Source organism: Dysidea avara, chromosome 1 (genome assembly GCF_963678975.1).
Source record: "Dysidea avara chromosome 1, odDysAvar1.4, whole genome shotgun sequence".
NCBI lineage: Eukaryota > Metazoa > Porifera > Demospongiae > Dictyoceratida > Dysideidae > Dysidea > Dysidea avara.
In genome coordinates, this window is record NC_089272.1 from 16,245,102 (window position 1) to 16,262,808 (window position 17,707).

The 17,707-nt window shown below is 35.9% G+C and overlaps 1 long non-coding RNA gene across 23 annotated transcripts in view; it reads right to left on the reverse strand.

Moving 5' to 3' along the window:
- LOC136257808 (uncharacterized) overlaps nt 1-17,707 on the reverse strand; it is a 61,557-nt gene that overhangs the window by 13,654 nt on the left and 30,196 nt on the right. For 18 of the 23 annotated variants that reach the window (XR_010702210.1, XR_010702192.1, XR_010702193.1 and 15 more), the window contains 5 exons: nt 15,003-15,042; nt 11,326-11,719; nt 11,252-11,279; nt 10,619-10,685; nt 1,894-1,961 (listed from right to left, as the gene is read on the reverse strand). This is a non-coding gene — a long non-coding RNA (uncharacterized lncRNA). The remainder of the gene's footprint in view (nt 1-1,893; nt 1,962-10,618; nt 10,686-11,251; nt 11,280-11,325; nt 11,720-15,002; nt 15,043-17,707) is intronic. The other 5 variants (XR_010702208.1, XR_010702211.1, XR_010702207.1 and 2 more) reach the window with 1 other exon arrangement.

Here is a 17,707-nt window from a genome sequence, read left to right on the forward strand (position 1 = left end):
GCCAAAGCAAATCACTGGTAAGGCTGTGGTGCAAATGTGTATAGCATACTGATGGGGCTATCCATTTGTGGTGAAAAGTGAACTTCATTGGTATGTGCGCAGATCTAGATTTCTACCTTATTATGTGATCCAGTCTGGGAAAATCGGTCTTACCACCTATTTTAAAGTATCGATAAATACCGGTTTTAAGCAGTTAGTGTGTTGTACTGTAGCTCGCCAATGGTTGAAGCTATGTGTATCAAATTTTCACACGTTTTACACCAATTCCTTACCTTCCAGAGCACTCAACTGTGCAAGTAGCCAACAGCTAAGTTTCCCACCACTTTGGCTCACTGTATCAGCTAAGAAGGAATAAGTTTTGAAAAATCTTGGGGGGAAGTTGCAGTATAGATTGGCATTGTTATTTTCATGTTTGTAGCATAAATTGTAGGCTGTTTTCAAGCCTTCAAATTGAAGAAAATCCTGTAGCCTCTGGGTGTTGCACCCCCAGACCCCCTGAAATTCTATTATATTATGTTATAGCCATACAACAAGTCATGCGTAGGTCAGATAACTGCCTACTAAACATGTAAATCTATATACGTACCACATCACATAGGAATGATAAACTGATAATCAATAGCAAAAATTTCTGTGATACTTAATCAGCATATTACATGGGTGGACACTATATCAAAACCATTATAACAACTTTATTGGTTTCATGACATTGGTTTTAACCTCATGATGTCAGTAATAACTGTACACAACCAGTTTAGGGGTGTAACTTGGCATGATATCATAACATTGTTTATGGGAAAGCAGGTACACAACAACAATGTATCTTTAAAGAAACACCATTACAGTACCAAAAATAATGTTAACTATTACACCTCAGATTTCATTTTTATTTAAATCAACAAAAGTAGCATTTTATGTGCATTAACCAATATGATTTTACAAATAGGGTGCTAAGCTCTTTGCAAATCAAAAGATTATCATTGTTGTCAAGTTCACACAAAGAGAATTTTAGATAAAATTTATGTAGAACACAACTGACTATATCTTAGAGTACTGCAGATTTAAATGGAAGTATTTCAGTCTGTACATCAATTTGGTAGCAGAAACTTAATGCATTCACTATTGAGCCACAAGTAGTTGCTCTTGGAATGGTCCTAAAAGCACCAATGGTGAGTTGCCATTTCTGTAGTAATTGAAGGATAGAATTTCAACCTCAATAAAACAGACACAATTGTGGAGTTCACAATACAGAAATCAAGAAAATGCTTAAGGCCACTCCAAATAAATTCTCTGTTTCCCGTCCACCGCCCTCATCTAGTTACTGTCAGCTCTAAATATTCTATTATTCCGTATTCTTTCATTATTTTCCGGTTATTGTTGCATACTGACAGGCTCACTTGAAACCATGTCAGCTCACGTGTCAGCAGTGCTATCAGGTCGGCACAAACTTCATGTTTGTGCTATTTTTGCTGCGTAAAAAGGAAGGAATAAGCTTAAGCATGCTTTTATGCAGCTTTTTATGGTTGTGCTAGACAAATAATGGCTTAAAAAGTTGCTAATCTTATAATGAATAATGGAAATGGACCGCCCGCCTGCATGCAAATATGCTTGAGTCCAGGACGGGAAACAGAAAATTTATTTGGAGTGGCCTAATATCAATTCACTTACTTTTTACACCAGAATTCTAATGAAATACTTTTGGGTGTACTATTAGAGTAGTTGACTGTTCTATTAGAGCATTTTGATGTTTCAATGGCTTTAATGTACTGTTACAAAATATATTTTAGTGAAACTCTTTCTTCCCTTTATCTTTTCATTCCCTTTGCTAAAGATACAGTCACACTTGTAGTTTCAACTAGTTTTATACTACATCACAGCTAAACATAAACATACTTTGGTAATGGTGGATTGCCACACACTGACATAGTGGTCTGCTCCATTTCTATGATTCATGCTGCATCCTGTAGTACGATAGCCACAAAATTTCTATTAATACATAACACATATTCAGTAATCTAGACTACTTGTACAGTGGATGCTTTGAAAAGTAGGGAATTGGTATTTAAAAGGTGTGAATTTAGTACATGTATAGCTTAAACCATTGGCAAACTACAACATTCTAAATACTTTAAATTGGGATTTCCTAATGCTTGTAAATAGGCGATAAGACTGGCTTTCCCACAGGCAGCCACAATTTGTGACCAGGCCTGTGAAAAGAGGGTGCGTGGGTACATAAAATTTCTCAAACTTACATGACACATAATTTTTGATACTATCATGCTATGGCCTTTCAATTTCAGCACTTACTAAACATTTCTTATACAAGAATGAAAATAATTATTCTATTCCAGTACTGAGATATGAATTACTGTGTGACAGTGTATAGTTTGTTCCCACATGCCCTGCGTGTTTTTCCCAGGCATTCACAAGTATTACATATGTTCATAACAATTTCATTATTTTGTATATATGTATATGTTATACTACAGATATCATGGTATTCGAAATATATACCAAAAGATATACATATTTAGGAAAGGGTGCCATAGTGCGAGGCTTTGCCTCGCACTATAACATCTTTTCTAAGTTTGTATATCTTTTGATATATATTTCGAATACCATGATATCTGTAGTATAATATCCACCCCAAAAACACCTTCGCTGTAAAAAAGGCGCGCCCAAGAAACTACAAGTACCTGGAACCCAATGTAAAAAAACAAAAAGAAAACAGCTCAGCTGAAGTGAAAAGTAACTGGTAACTTAAAGAGCTGATATCTGAAGCAGCCAAGAATACAATTACTAAAGTTTAATCCATGCAAGAACACCTTGGCTATAAAACAGGTGTGTACATGAAAGTAACTGGCAACTGAAATGGCTGATATCTGAAGCGGCCAAGAATGAATGGTCATATACAACTAATTCAAAAATTTAACACTGAACCTTTATAATTCAGCTGTGTTCTATATTCACTCTTGCTGCATCGTAAAGTAATTTCTTTTAACTCTAATTGGCTGGTAATTTGGCCACCTTTTTTTGCTCTATTATACTGACTATTAAAAAAGGCGGCCAAATTACCAGCCAATTAGAGTTAAAAGAAATTACTTTACGATAAAAAGGCGGCCAAATTACCAGCCAATTAGAGTTAAAAGAAATTACTTTACGATGCAGCAAGAGTGAATATAGAACACAGCTGAATTATAAAGGTTCAGTGTTAAAATTTTGAATTAGTTGTATATGACCATTCATTCTTGGCCGCTTCAGATATCAGCCATTTCAGTTGCCAGTTACTTTCATGTACACACCTGTTTTATAGCCAAGGTGTTCTTGCATGGATTAAACTTTAGTAATTGTATTCTTGGCCGCTTCAGATATCAGCTCTTTAAGTTACCAGTTACTTTTCACTTCAGCTGAGCTGTTTTCTTTTTGTTTTTTTACATTGGGTTCCAGGTACTTGTAGTTTCTTGGGCGCGCTTTTTTTACAGCGAAGGTGTTTTTGGGGTGGATATCACTCATTTTTGTCAGTGATAGACTCTACATTTGGTTTAAAAGGTAATTTTTTTTTTGGAAATGAGCAATTAACATTAATGCAGAATATTATCTTGGAGAGTCAGTAAAATCCATTCATAATAATGATTGTTTCATAACACCGTAAATTCGGAAGTATGAATTTACGGTGTAGTATGACTGTTCTATTAGAGTAAATCTATCTTTACTGCCTGCATGTGACGAATATATCTCATGCCTGTGCACGTTAAATGCTTCAGACACCTAATTAAACTTGCAAGTGACTAATTAGTTTACAGTTGCTACACAGCTATAAATACATTTGTAATTGTTATCACCATAATCATTTATCATATTATAACCATTTTTTATTATTTTGGTCACAACTTCAGGATTAGAGCAGCAGAGAAAGGAATAGAGGACTCAACCATCAAGACTTGTATATGGGAGATGGAACAGTATTGCGATGGATAATGCCGGTACAAGGGTGTTGCAGTACAGTATGGATGCAAGACCAGAGCCTCGATCGTCACCTTTTGACTGTGGTCACAACTTCAGGATTGGAGCAGCAGAGAAAGGAATGGAGGACTCAATCATCAAGACTCGGGGAGATGGAATAGTATTGCCAAGGATACTGCCAGCACTAACCCCTCAAGGTTGCCACAGTGCAGTATCGATACAATCACTTCAACCAGTGCATAAGACCAGAGCCTCGATCATCACCTTTTGACTGAAATTTTTATACTTGATGAAGCAATTAAAACAAAAAAGTTGTAGTACTTATACTTTCCTGAGGGAGCATGCCCCCAGAGTCCCAGACTCCCTTACCTGTTCAGCAGAATAATAGGATTGAGCCTTACTACCACTTTCACCTTTATTCTTGGCCCGGATGTACATATCGGCAATATAATACAGTAGCTGTAGATAATGCCCCTAGGCAGAGCTATAGGGGTGGGAATTTTTCCCTACTATCACACTATCACAGTAGTTCTTCTCGCAGTTCTTTGCCTGGCCATCATCAACTGCTGTCAAAACATTAGTGTCGTCCCCCAGACCCTTCCTCAGGCATACTTACCACACAAAAATAACTTAGTTTAGCAGTGCACAAACAATTATTGACAGCATATGTACACTTACCGCATTGTTGAACCATGTATACCACCAGAATCCACCGGATTGACAACTAACACGTGATCTATTTAGGGGAAATCTCATGGAAAGTCCCTAATTACCTTAAGCAGACACTCGTGATACGTGGTTTTAAATTGAATGGTTTAAGAATGTAACTAGATGGTGAGGCGTACTTTAATAGGCTCGACTTTAATGAGAAACTCGAGCCCCTCGTGAGAAACTACATCGCTTGAGCAACGCTTGAAGAAGTAAGAGTCAAGAATACTGATCGAGGTACTCTATGATATATGCCGGTCTTGAATGCTAACGAAACGAGGAGTGAAGTTTGTGTAACGTGTCACATCGCCACACACTGATTCACCGTGTTTGTGCGATAGGGTTTATGGACCTGTCCACCAGATGCTGAAAGGAAATTCATTCCACCACATGTTGAAAGGAAATTCATTTTCCAACATTGATATACTCATTGTTGGGGTCCACGGGGACATCGATGATCATTTACCAGTCAGCTGTAAGTAATGTCACAACAGAAGGAAAGGAACCATTTCCATACCCCGGCTATGGCATACTGATTTTCCTGGTCAGTTTATGTACACTCAACCACAGATCGAAATGTAGAACTTTGGTTGCAGGTGGAAAATAAACACCTTTTTACTCAGTTACAAGAGATTCACCCAGCTGGGATAAAATGTTGAAGTGAATGTCATTAGTACTAACTTGTTCATCAGGTATTGGACAATTCCAAGTGTCCAGATTATGCAGTTGTCCTCTTGTTCAAGTTTACATGTTTAGGCAAGTTCCAAAACGTCCTATAATCTATTACTATATCAGTGTGGAATAATGCTTATATAATATTTTTCATATTCCAGGCTTTAGGTGTATTGTATTTAACACCTGCTTGTTGGTTTTTGCAGGCCATCTGGTCATACTGGTTTATCCACTAGCAGTTGAATGTGATCATGGTACATATGTAAGTTGAGACTATGCAAGAACAAAGATACAGGTGTCATGAATTTCAGGTCAGTTAACGTTCAGAGGAATTGTATTATTGCAATTGTTCTTTTTGTAGTTATCAATTATCAGTGACCAGTTTGTGATAGCGTACTTTTGTTTGACCAATAACCTAATGTTCTGGTTTACATGCTTACCCAACAGTTATGTTACTCACTTAACCTGCATATGGGATATATATTTTTTAGTTCATTTTGATTATCCATCCTTTATTGGTACAGCCTGGCATATTGATTTTTTGCTCATTCTCTTTTTAATTCAGTGCCTGCTGGATTGTTTCGTCAGATATCGAAACAGGTGTCTTTGGTGTTGCGACCGATGTTCCAGGTCAGTTTGCATGTGTGTTTAATTTAAGGTTGACTTCAGTGCCTGCTTATTCTTTTACAGGTCTCGGTATCGAGTGTCATGAATTTCAGGTCAGTTGACGTACAGAAGAATTGTATTATTGCTTTTGTTGTTTTTGTAGTTATCATTTATCAGTGACCAGTTTGTGATAGCGTACTTTTGTTTGACCAATGACCTAATGTTCTGGTTTACATGCTTACCCAACAGTTATATTACTCACTTAACCTGCATATGGGATATATATATATTTTAGTTCATTTTGATTATCCATCCTTTATTGGTACAGCCTGGCATATTGATTTTTTGCACATTCTCTTTTTAATTCAGTGCCTGCTGGATTGCTTCGTCAGATATCGAAACAGGTATCTTTGGTGTTGCGACCGATGTTCCAGGTCAGTTTGCATGTGTGTTTAATTTAAGGTTGACTTCAGTGCCTGCTTATTCTTTTACAGGTCTCGGTATCGAGTGTCATGAATTTCAGGTCAGTTGACGTACAGAAGAATTGTATTATTGCAATTGTTGTTTTTGTAGTTATCAATTATCACTGTATACTAGTGATGTGAATTTGCAGGTCAGTCTACTCAGATGTATCGGGTATAGTGTTGATGGGTTCAAACAAATATCCAGTGTAGACTGTAGTGGCATCAAGGGTGTTAATTTCTAGGTCAGTTTACATGTTGTGATGTTAGTGATTTTTTCCTAGTACCCAGATGTTAAGTGTATTGTATTTAATGCTTAGCTACCTGTTATGTTTTTAAATTATGGTATATCAGTGTAGACAGTACAACAGTAAGCCTTCTGTGTTGTAGTAACTATTTGTTTCATAATTATGCTGTTGTCCTGGAATGGCACAATTTTTGGGCAACCAGTGTGAAGTCCAGTGGTACAAACATTGTATTATGACCAAGTTGTGATAGCGTACTTTTGTTTGACTAATGTCCTAATGTTCAGGTTTGACATGCTTACCCAACAGTTATGTTATTCATTCACTTAGCCTGGGATATAGTTTTTGTTCATTTTGATTATCCATGCTATTATTGATACAGCCCGGCATATTGATTTTTTATACATTCTCTTTTAATTCAGTGCCTGCTGGATTGTGTCATCAGATATCGAAACAAGTGTTTTTGGTGTTGCGACCGATGTTCCAGGTCAGTTGCATGAGTGTTTAATTTAAGGTTAATTTCAGTGCCTGCTTATTCTTTTACAGGTCTCAGTATCGTCATGCTGACATACAAGAAATCATCACTATTGTTGGAACTATTTTTAGTCAAGTCTTGATGTGATGTTGATTAACGTTGTTACACATTGTTGTATGTTTATCATATGGCAAGAAATTTTCATGGCCATCATGAAATTTGAATATTGTGTAAGTTGTGTGGAACAACCCCAACTCATACATGGTCACTGGCAAACCACGAACCACATTCGAGCCACAACACCACCAACCACATTCGAGCAATCCATTACAAAATTTTGTTGCACCATTTGTGTGTGCATAATACTTAATGAAAGCCACAACACAAGCTACATGGTAAACACTACATAGAGGTGGTAACCCCTAAAGGCTTGTTACCTTTTGTATTCACCTTATCGGCCTTTGTGGTTAATGTATTAAAAATTACATGTAAATAGAGAATTGAAGAGTATGCTTAAAGCACCTTCGCTAGTGATTTTGTTCTTCACACCATAAGACAACTGGCGATTTATAAATTAAACGCTCGCATGGGGTGTGGCACTAAATGGAATTCAAAAGATTTCTGCTTAAAACGCCATCCCTAGGGAACTTACGGTTCAGCACGTTGTCACAACTTGTTTATCAGGCATTAGAGTTTGTGTCCACGTCGTGCCTTTAAAAGTTATTGTAGGGATTAGAGGTTTGATTGAAGAAAATATGCGTATAGGCAAACCAGGATTGGATAATGTCAGTGCTAGATAGACTATACAAACACGACTATGTTGAGTGGTATAACGTGACAGTAGTTGTAACATAAGGTAGAGAAATAAAGTGAAATACGCCTATTTTTTATTTTACGATGGTTACTTTTTTATTTTAGCGAGGTCGCAAGAAAACTATGATGATGATGATGACGACTCCTAAAGATTTTTTTATCACGTAACGCAATGCAAATCTATTGAGAGATGTTGCATAATCTAGGACTGATATTGCGAAACCGGCCCTACACGTAAATAACTCACAGTAGTGGCCGCGCGTCTTTTAATTGGACGTGCGCTTTGTAGTTTCTTGGCCGCGCGACTCACTACCGTGAGTCTTGATGTGACTGGATCTGCGAAAACAGGACATAATCTCATTTTGTCGAATTCCTGTTTATTAAATATTTATAATCTACTTAGCCAAGTGTACTCACTGGTAAAGTTTCAGCTTCATATGGCAATAACTTTGGGAGTTACAGCCCTTCAAAGTAGCAACAATGGAAAAATTGATTTGTACAGCAAGTATAGGGAAAATAAATTACAGGCGCTTACAAAAATGGTTGTAACTTGCCAACAGATTGAGTTACGGAGCTAATATTTCACCCATGAACAGGATGGAAGAGAATATCAATATTCTTAAGAGAATATCAATATCAATGTATTGTGTTTACTAAATCTCAGTATGCTTGGTTGCTGACATTAACATACTTGCTAAGTACAACATCTGAAAACCGATCTTATCGCCCATGTCAGCAGATTTGATTTTTCATCAGAAATACAAAGCCACATGAATAGACTATAAAATCTCACAATCAAAATCAGCTAGGTTTGAGTGGTCTGCTTTTGCTGGCTGCTTTTCTCAAGCCCAGTGGTGATCCGTACATGCAGTGTGGGGCCTTAATGGAGCTCTTGTCAGCCTCAGGATGGCTGTATGTGGTTGTAAAGCTCCGTGTTATTGAACAATGACTTGTACTATAAATTTCCAATCATTTAAGCCAATTTTGAGACCTGAATGGCCCATAACTTGACTTAATTCACCCCTACACCTTCCTATTCAATTTTTTGAATAGTCTCTTTCCCTCCTTCCAGGTCCCTACCTCCCACCCCATTTGGAGCTTCCTGATACAGTCAACCTCGGTTTTACAAACTATTTAAAATGGCGGGAAACTTAGCAGTTGGCTACTTGTACTGTGGATGCTCTGGAATGTAATGAATTGGTGTAAAATGTGTGAAAATTGGTACACATAACTTCAACCATTGGTGAGCACCAACACACTAAATACTTAAAACTGTCATTTCTCGATACTTTAAAATAGGCGATAAGCCCGGTTTTCCCAGACTGGATCACATATGGGGTGTTGCATAAATTTGCAACCATGTTTGAAGAAATCAAAGCTATAAGTGTAACCCATCATATCAACTTATTTCCCATACAGTACATAAAATACATGTTTGCTTTGGACATACATATTAGGTATTAGAATGTTTATTGAGTCATGTTTACCCAGAACAGATTTCGACGATATAACGATTCTGAAATTTTAGTGAATTTTAGGCAAAATTACTGCAATCAAAATGTGGCCTTGTGTGCATTTAGGTAGTAAAAGGTTTCCACCTTTCTTTTACTGAACCTACAACTGTCATTCTGCAGTCTGTTCACGATTTTCATAACATCCATATAACAGTCAATTTAACATCATGATTCATTCATACACAAAATCTGCATTTTACTTGCTTTAGATTAGTAGTACACAATTTCTTAACCGCTGCTAGGTAATATTCTTATGGTAATATGATCTAGTGGGATAGATGCAGGTGTAGACTATACCAAAACCATTTTGAAAACTTTATTGGCCTCATGACTTTGTTTGCAACCTCACGATGCCTGCAATAACAGTGTACAACTAGTTTAGGGGTTAACTTGGCATGATATCATAACACTGTTTATGAGAAAGCAGGTACACAACAACATGGTATCTTAAAATTAATATATTATTGTTACTTATAGCACCTCAGATTAGATTTTTATTTGACTTAAAAATAGCATTTCAGGTGCACTGACCAAGAGAGATCTAAGATTTTACAAATATGGTACTAACCCTTTGCATATCAAAAGATTATTGTTGTTGTCAAGCTAGTATAAAACAGAAATTAACATAGATATGGAACACAACTAGGTATATCTCAGGAAGGAGTGGGTCTTGATAGCCTTAATGTGTTTTCTTAGAATTAGTATTGGAGCTGTAAATGGAAGTATTTCAGACTGTACATTAAATGGCAACTCACTATTAGTACTTTTTGGACCATTCCAAGAGCAGCTACTTGTAGTTCAATGGTGAATACATTACGTTTCAGCTAACAAATTCTGCAGTACTTGAAGGACATAGAATTTCAACCTCAATGAAACAGAATGCTTGAAACAATGGTGAGTGAGATTCACAGTTCAGAAATCAAGGAAATGCTTATTTTCGATTCACATCCTCTTTACACCAGAACTTTAATAAAATCCTTTTGGGTGTACTATTAGAGTGGTTGACTGTTCTATTAGAGTATTTTGATGTAAAATGCCTTTAATGTACTGCTACATATAATATTAGTAGAGCCCTTGTTTTTTCATTCCCTTTGCTTAAGATACAGTCACACCAATAGTTACTACATTGTATAGTCCACAGCTAGACATAAAAGTACATACTTTGCAAATCTGATAGTCACACCCTGACATAGTGGTCTGTTCCATTTGTTGTGATTCAAATTGCATCCTGTAGTATATTATGATAACAATAAACTTTCTATTGATATATCACACATATTCAAGAAAAATGATCTAGGCTACTTGTACAATGGATGGTCTAAGAAGTAAGGAATTGGTATAAAATATGGTATACATAGTTCAACCATTGGCAAGCTACAACACTCTAAAGACTTCAAACATTTCTCAATACTTGTAAATAGGCAATCACTGGTTTACCCTAAGACAGTGGCAATTTTTGGGAGTTTCATTGTCTTTGATGGGTACCATTCTAATGGCAAGTTTACTAATAAAACATTCCCAGTGATTATGGTAATGGTTTTACTTTTTTGCCCCATTTTTCTTTTTAGTGAGTGAGAGTGGGTACCTCCCCACCTATGTGCACAAAACAGAACAAAAGAAATACGAAATTGGTCTTGGAGCACCTAGCCTCAGATCTTATTTCACGTTCATCTCAATTAGCTGATACACAGTAGATGATACTCACACTGTTGCTATATATACAAATACATAATGAACTGACATTGGGAGGTACAGGTTGGCCACCAATATTCTTATATATAATAACATGATTACCTCTGCATTTAGTCTTTCACTATATGATCTGAAAAACATTTGAATAATTAGTTGAGCTAAGTATACAGCATTACCCATGTCCCATGACTGTGACCTCAATTGTGAAAAATATTGATAGGTAGAATAGCAGTAGTTTCAATGACTGGTTCACAATTCAAACAACTCTCTTTGTCTGTATAGTACTCCAGAAATATTATTGATGAAAAATCCCTGGTCGCAGGTGTAGCAATATCCCTGATGATTACATCCGGTCAGTCTCTCATGACATTGAACATGATTACACATTGTGATGCCATCCCCTAGCTTACTATTGAGTTGCTTGGGTGCCTTAGACACTTCCGAGCACACTCAACACTTTAGTCAACACTAAGGCCTCATTTTTTGTACTCTATGTAGTGACAATTCTAAAGTTCAGTCATTTGAGATTGAGTGCTAGACACCTACTTGTAGGGCAATTCAGGAACATTTCTATAAAAAGTGAGGATGATATGAACAGCTGAATTATTGTGTGTGATTCTGTGTGTATGAATGTACGTAATTAAAATGTATACTTTTTGTGCAGTTTGCTAATGTAATATAATAATCCTTTTCTAGAAAAAAGTTCTTTCCTATATATTTCAGCAAATGCTCTTATTCATACATGAATAACATCCATTTAAAATTCAAATGTACAAACAGTATAGTGATTTACGACTTGCTTAAAATACAATTAAAGGTCCTACCACAAGGTGACATTCTTTAGATAACAAGATCTAGTCAGATAGACACTATATCAAAACCATTTTTATAACTTTATTGGTCTCATGAATTTGGCTGTAACCTCACAGTACCTGTAATAACAGTACACAATCAGTTTAGGGGTGTAACTTTGATTATGGGATGGCATGTACATAACAACATTTTATCTTAACATTACCAACATTACTGTTAATGATAGCACAACTTTACTTAGTAGCTTGAGAACACCTTTCCACAATGGACAAAAGTAAATTCCCTACAATAGTGTTTGTCTTATACTGTATATCTTGCATACACGATACAAACCAGTGACAAGCTATAGTCATTATAAAACTTTAAACTACTATATATATGTATACAAGTACACGAAAAATTTGGAATTTTCAACTAGAGTAGGGACCATAGCACATCAATAAAAAGTACTGAAACAAGTTGGAGTAGTCCATGATATTAAGTCACTGTAATACAATAAGAAGTGTTATATCCCTATTGTGCTCAAGATACCATAACGGAAATGCACAGTAGGGATATAACACTTCTTATTGTATTACAGTGACTTAATATCATGGACTACTCAAACCTGTTTTAGTACTTTTTATCGATGTGCAATGGTTCCTACTCTAGTTAAAAATTCCAAATTTTTTCGTGTACTTGTTTGTTAACTTTTTTGTAAATAATTTTATTATGGCTGGTGAACCCATGCATACCGCATCTGAAAAGGCACCGCGTGCCCCAGCTATATCAATTATCGTGTGAAAAGTGAAGTATCCATTACGCTTCGTTGTCAGCTATGTTCAACCCGTTACACAGCATTTCGAATCAAGAACTTGTTGAAAGCGTTTCGGGTTGATCTGAAAGCTTGTTTGGGCTTAGTTTTACCTCACCAATACTGCCTCATCGTCGTAAGGGAAAATTGAGGCTGATTTTTGGGTGATATCATTTTGAGGGCCACGCCTACTCCTTTGTGGTCCCTACTATACAGTTACTATCGTACTGTATGATAAGCCCTACTCTACCTTTTGCACATTCATTAGCTATAACTTTGTTAACAATGATGTTACCAAATAAGCTATGCTTTCTTTGTACCTGTCATAGGTTAGCTATACAGTACACATTGATCATTGTAGCGGGAATATTGTGGAACACAATAAGTAATTGTTGCACATAAGGACGATGCTGCTGGAGCGACTGACAACTGACAGGGAATTGTGACAAAACATAATATGCAGGGTTTCTATGAGATTATGCATTTAATACATTATTATTCATGCATTTAATCAGAAATTTTGTATATGCAATTTTTACACTTAATAGTGTTAACAGCTTTAGATAGTTATTTGACTATTCCAATCATGTATTTATATGGTTTTGCTGACTGTGTAGACAATAGTAAGCACATGCAAGGATACATAAAGAAGTGTTAATACTGTAATAGCGAAGAACATGTTAGTCGCAAAGAAATGCATTTAGAAATGCAAGCAGTTAAACCTAGCCGCTACACAACAAACACACTAATACTAAACAAGATGTCTTATGCGTGTGTCTTGTCGATGACGTATGATAGGTCCTGTATAAACCAAACGTCAAATCACAAATGTATTCTAAAAGTTTGGTGCGATAACACGTGTATTCACAATGATTATGGAAGCCCTATTGATATGGAAGCCCTACTGATGAGCAATGGCCACGATAAAGAAGGATCAAAGGAAAATCAGTAAGCAATAGCGCATACATTGTAGGATAATTAAAATACGAAAAGTTTCATCTCCATGAAATTCGAAGCATTTCTGCCAAAGAAGTAAGGCTGTAGCTGTAGCCAATTTTCCACTACACTTTACTGAATGCATCAGGCAGGTAGGCAAGCAGGCAGTGAGGCAGTAGAAAATTCGCAAAAATAATATTTTTTTTAAATTTCGTAGCACCTAATTGAAAATGCTTCTGGTCGTTCTGAAGGCATGTTTGGGCTTGGTTATACCTGACCAATACTGTCAAGTGGCCGTGAAGGGTTTGCAAAGATGATTTTGGCTTGATTTATTTTCGTAGACCATGCCCACATCTTCATCGTCCCTACCATACAGTACTATCGTACTGTATGATATATATATATATATATTGTTTTAGAACACAATTAATTGGGTAATCACTCAGCGGGTCACATATTTAAGATGAAAAAATAAAATATCATTTAATGTGCTAAGTGCATTGCTTTACAATGTTATCAACACAATATACTAGAGTAGTTGACTACTCTATTAGGAGAATATCTTAATCTTTTGTTCATAAAACTCAGCATTTCCCATATTAGTTCATTAAAACTTATAACAAAAAATCACGTTATATTAACTGTTATGTTTGATGCTTGTTTAGATACCTGGAGATTGGGACCTGCATTTGGTAGGCCTGACCCTCCTAATCCTAAGACCCTTGGTACTACCTAACTTGCAACCCTTAAGGTTGCTCCCATAAGCTATTGTGCCCTTTTAATCAGTAAAGCCTGTGAGCCATGTGATTTTGCAATATACTTACTACTGCTCAATGGATTATGTAACAAACAAAACTATAGTAAACTCCACACACCTACTATGGGATGTACACATGTTCTCACATTAAAGGTCAACATCACTTCATGTGGTTATATTTCATGGAACTGTGTGTTGTTGTGGTAATATAAGTCATGAGACTGTTACAGTAAATTTATATTATCTAGTTTGATATAGTTTCCACCTTTGTCTACCTCTGTAGATCATATTACAATAAGAATGTTCCCTTGCTGTGATCAACAAACTTCGCATTGCTTCATTGAACTCGATTATGCCAAACACAACAACATTCATATGAGATTAGAATTACAATATTCTCCATACACATGCTGTGTAACATTCACATGATTATCTGATGAAAAACTATATACATAAGTAGAAATTGTATGCAAACTTTAAATGGTACAGTATGTATATATATACATATATATAATATATACAAACACTAGTTCCAAAATAACACAAAATCAAACCTTGCTTATAGGCAGCTTGATTAAATCATAAGTAATTCTCCTACATGATACAATCACAAATGATCAGCTAACTGTTTTATTAGGTAATGCAATGACAATAATATCAGTATACAGGGGTGTATACAAAACCACAAGATTTCTACCTATAAAGTTTACTACCACTAAAATGTTCAACAGAATATTCATTGCTGTATAATAGCTTTTCTGACAAACTGGTACAACTAGATGTGGCATTATTATTTTTAATTATTGTCACATTATAGCACACACACTGTAAAATAGCACTTAATGAATTTAGCTATTAGCATTATAAACATATTCATGACTACATGAATATTTTAGTAAGAACTTTCTGTGCACATAAAACATTGCTATGAGTTCGTATTTTGATTTTCTGTGAATAATTGCACTTCACAATCAAAGCGTTTTGCATGCTCATGCCGTTACACTAATGTTAGACAGCAGTAACGCCTTATCATTATTATTATGTAGGTTATCAAAATTTACATTACCCAATATAAATACACTCAGGAAGCATGCCTGATGTTTCCCACACTTGCACCAAGGTTGTATACAATTTAGTTGCAACATATATAAGAGCACAGGTGATTTGCCTGATATAGATGCACTTGCACTCGGGCCTTTAGCACTCATACTTTCCAGCAAATCACTCATGCCCAAGTTACAACTATTACATACAAATTGCTACAGGTATTGCTTTAAAAGTTACCAGTACAGTATCTACTGTAGAGTAACTGACTGCTCTATTAGAATATCTTGATGTTCAAAGTACTAGCTCATTGCAACTTTATAACAACAAATACATTATTTTTGGCTAGTTTAGATACCTGGAATTTTGGCGGTATGCCTGACCCCTAAAATCTGAACAGCTGAACAATTTTCATAACACTTAACAATGTGCCTATGCTACTGTATTTTGCATAGTATGTAATCCTGGGAACAATGTGATTTTGCAATGTGCAATCTACTATATACTTAACAAGCATTACATTTGAGTAGGATTAAAAGAAATAAAAAGAGAGAAGTCCTCCAGTCATCTATATCTCCAGGGATATTAGCAAGAGTTCATAATATTTGTATGCAGAGGAGATTGGACACGTAATTGTGAACGCATACATTTTGTATTGAAAGCTTAACCAAACGCTCACCAAAGTTTTCACGAATACCATTTGAGAGTACACTTCAAGTTTAGTCTATTCAGCCGGTCTACCACATTCAACCCCACTACTCCAGGCAAGTTAATCGCTCTTGAAATTACAGGGATCACGTGTGTAAACATTTGATGGTGGAATCGATGTTTATTACTACAAGGATGCCTTATGTACGTGTATTATAGCACAATAATAGTCAAAGAAAGCAATGTGCATACTAACATAGCCTCCCAGGGCACTGAAAGAAAAACGGATGCCACTACCTTGGCTTCACAGAGAATCGAACAGATAATTAGAAACTCGTACACTTGTCTTGCAATAAGAATTTGCCATTTTCTTAAGGTAACATGTTGTGGATATTGTTAAACATTTCTTCTATCACCTACTCCTTGTCACATATTAGAAATATGCAATTAACAGTTATAAATTTCAGAAGCACTTATGCTTACTCTGATTTCTATGGGGGGAGAGTGTCTAACTGCCAGTATGTCCTGTACAAACACACTGCTACAAGTTCACTTTTGATCATATGTATGCCTCTAGCCTGATTCTACTCATGACAAAGAACTGTTGATAGGTGATGATTGGCTTAAATAAGGTCAAGCCTTCCTTCTAAGAGAAGCCTGAGGTATTACTTGCAGTAGTGTGTTTGCTGAATGTACTCCAGTTAGACATTCTTTCCCATACAAATTTATAAACTCTTGATATTAGCCTATCATTGCTATCAATGAAATAGCCAAGATAACTAGTATATAGCTACAATATATGACCCTTTATTTCATTGCTTTTCATATCTTTGATATCTACTCAAATGTAATTTGCATGTTTAATAACATAATTCATTACTGATGAACCATTACATACCACATTAAAGGATACAAGGGTGCCAGACACATTATAAAATTAATTACATCCCGACTATCAATTACTGAATTGTAAAGTGGCCATTGTGCTTTGTTTTCAGCTATGTATATTCCACATTCATTAAAAATGGAGAAAAATATTTACAAAATTTAAATAGAAGCACTGAAGCCATGACATGTTACGGCCAATCAACACCTATGTGATAGTGGAGATGAGACACAAAAGTAGACAAAGGTAAGTGTTTGATGTGTGTATAGTAGCTGCTATACCTCAGGCTAAAGAGACAGCAAACAGTGACGAAATAAGTCAAGTAGTTGAGTTATGCTTGGTTGAAAGTATTAGTCAGGCAGTCAGTAGAAAATTAAGTTAAATAAAATTTGTTGGGTTGCTCTGAAGACATTTATGTACTCCATTATGTTTAACCAGTGCTACCAAGCTATTATGGAGGAAAATTAAGGCTGGGTTTAGGTGATACTTTCGGACAAGAAAGCCCAAACCTCAATGGTTCCTACTATACATTACTACCATACAGTATGATACTGGTCAATGGATTATGTAACAAACAGTACTAATCCTCACAGCTACAATGGGATACACACATTAAAGGTTAACATTACTACATATGGTTACATTTCATGGAATTGTGTGTTGTTATGATAATGAAAGTCA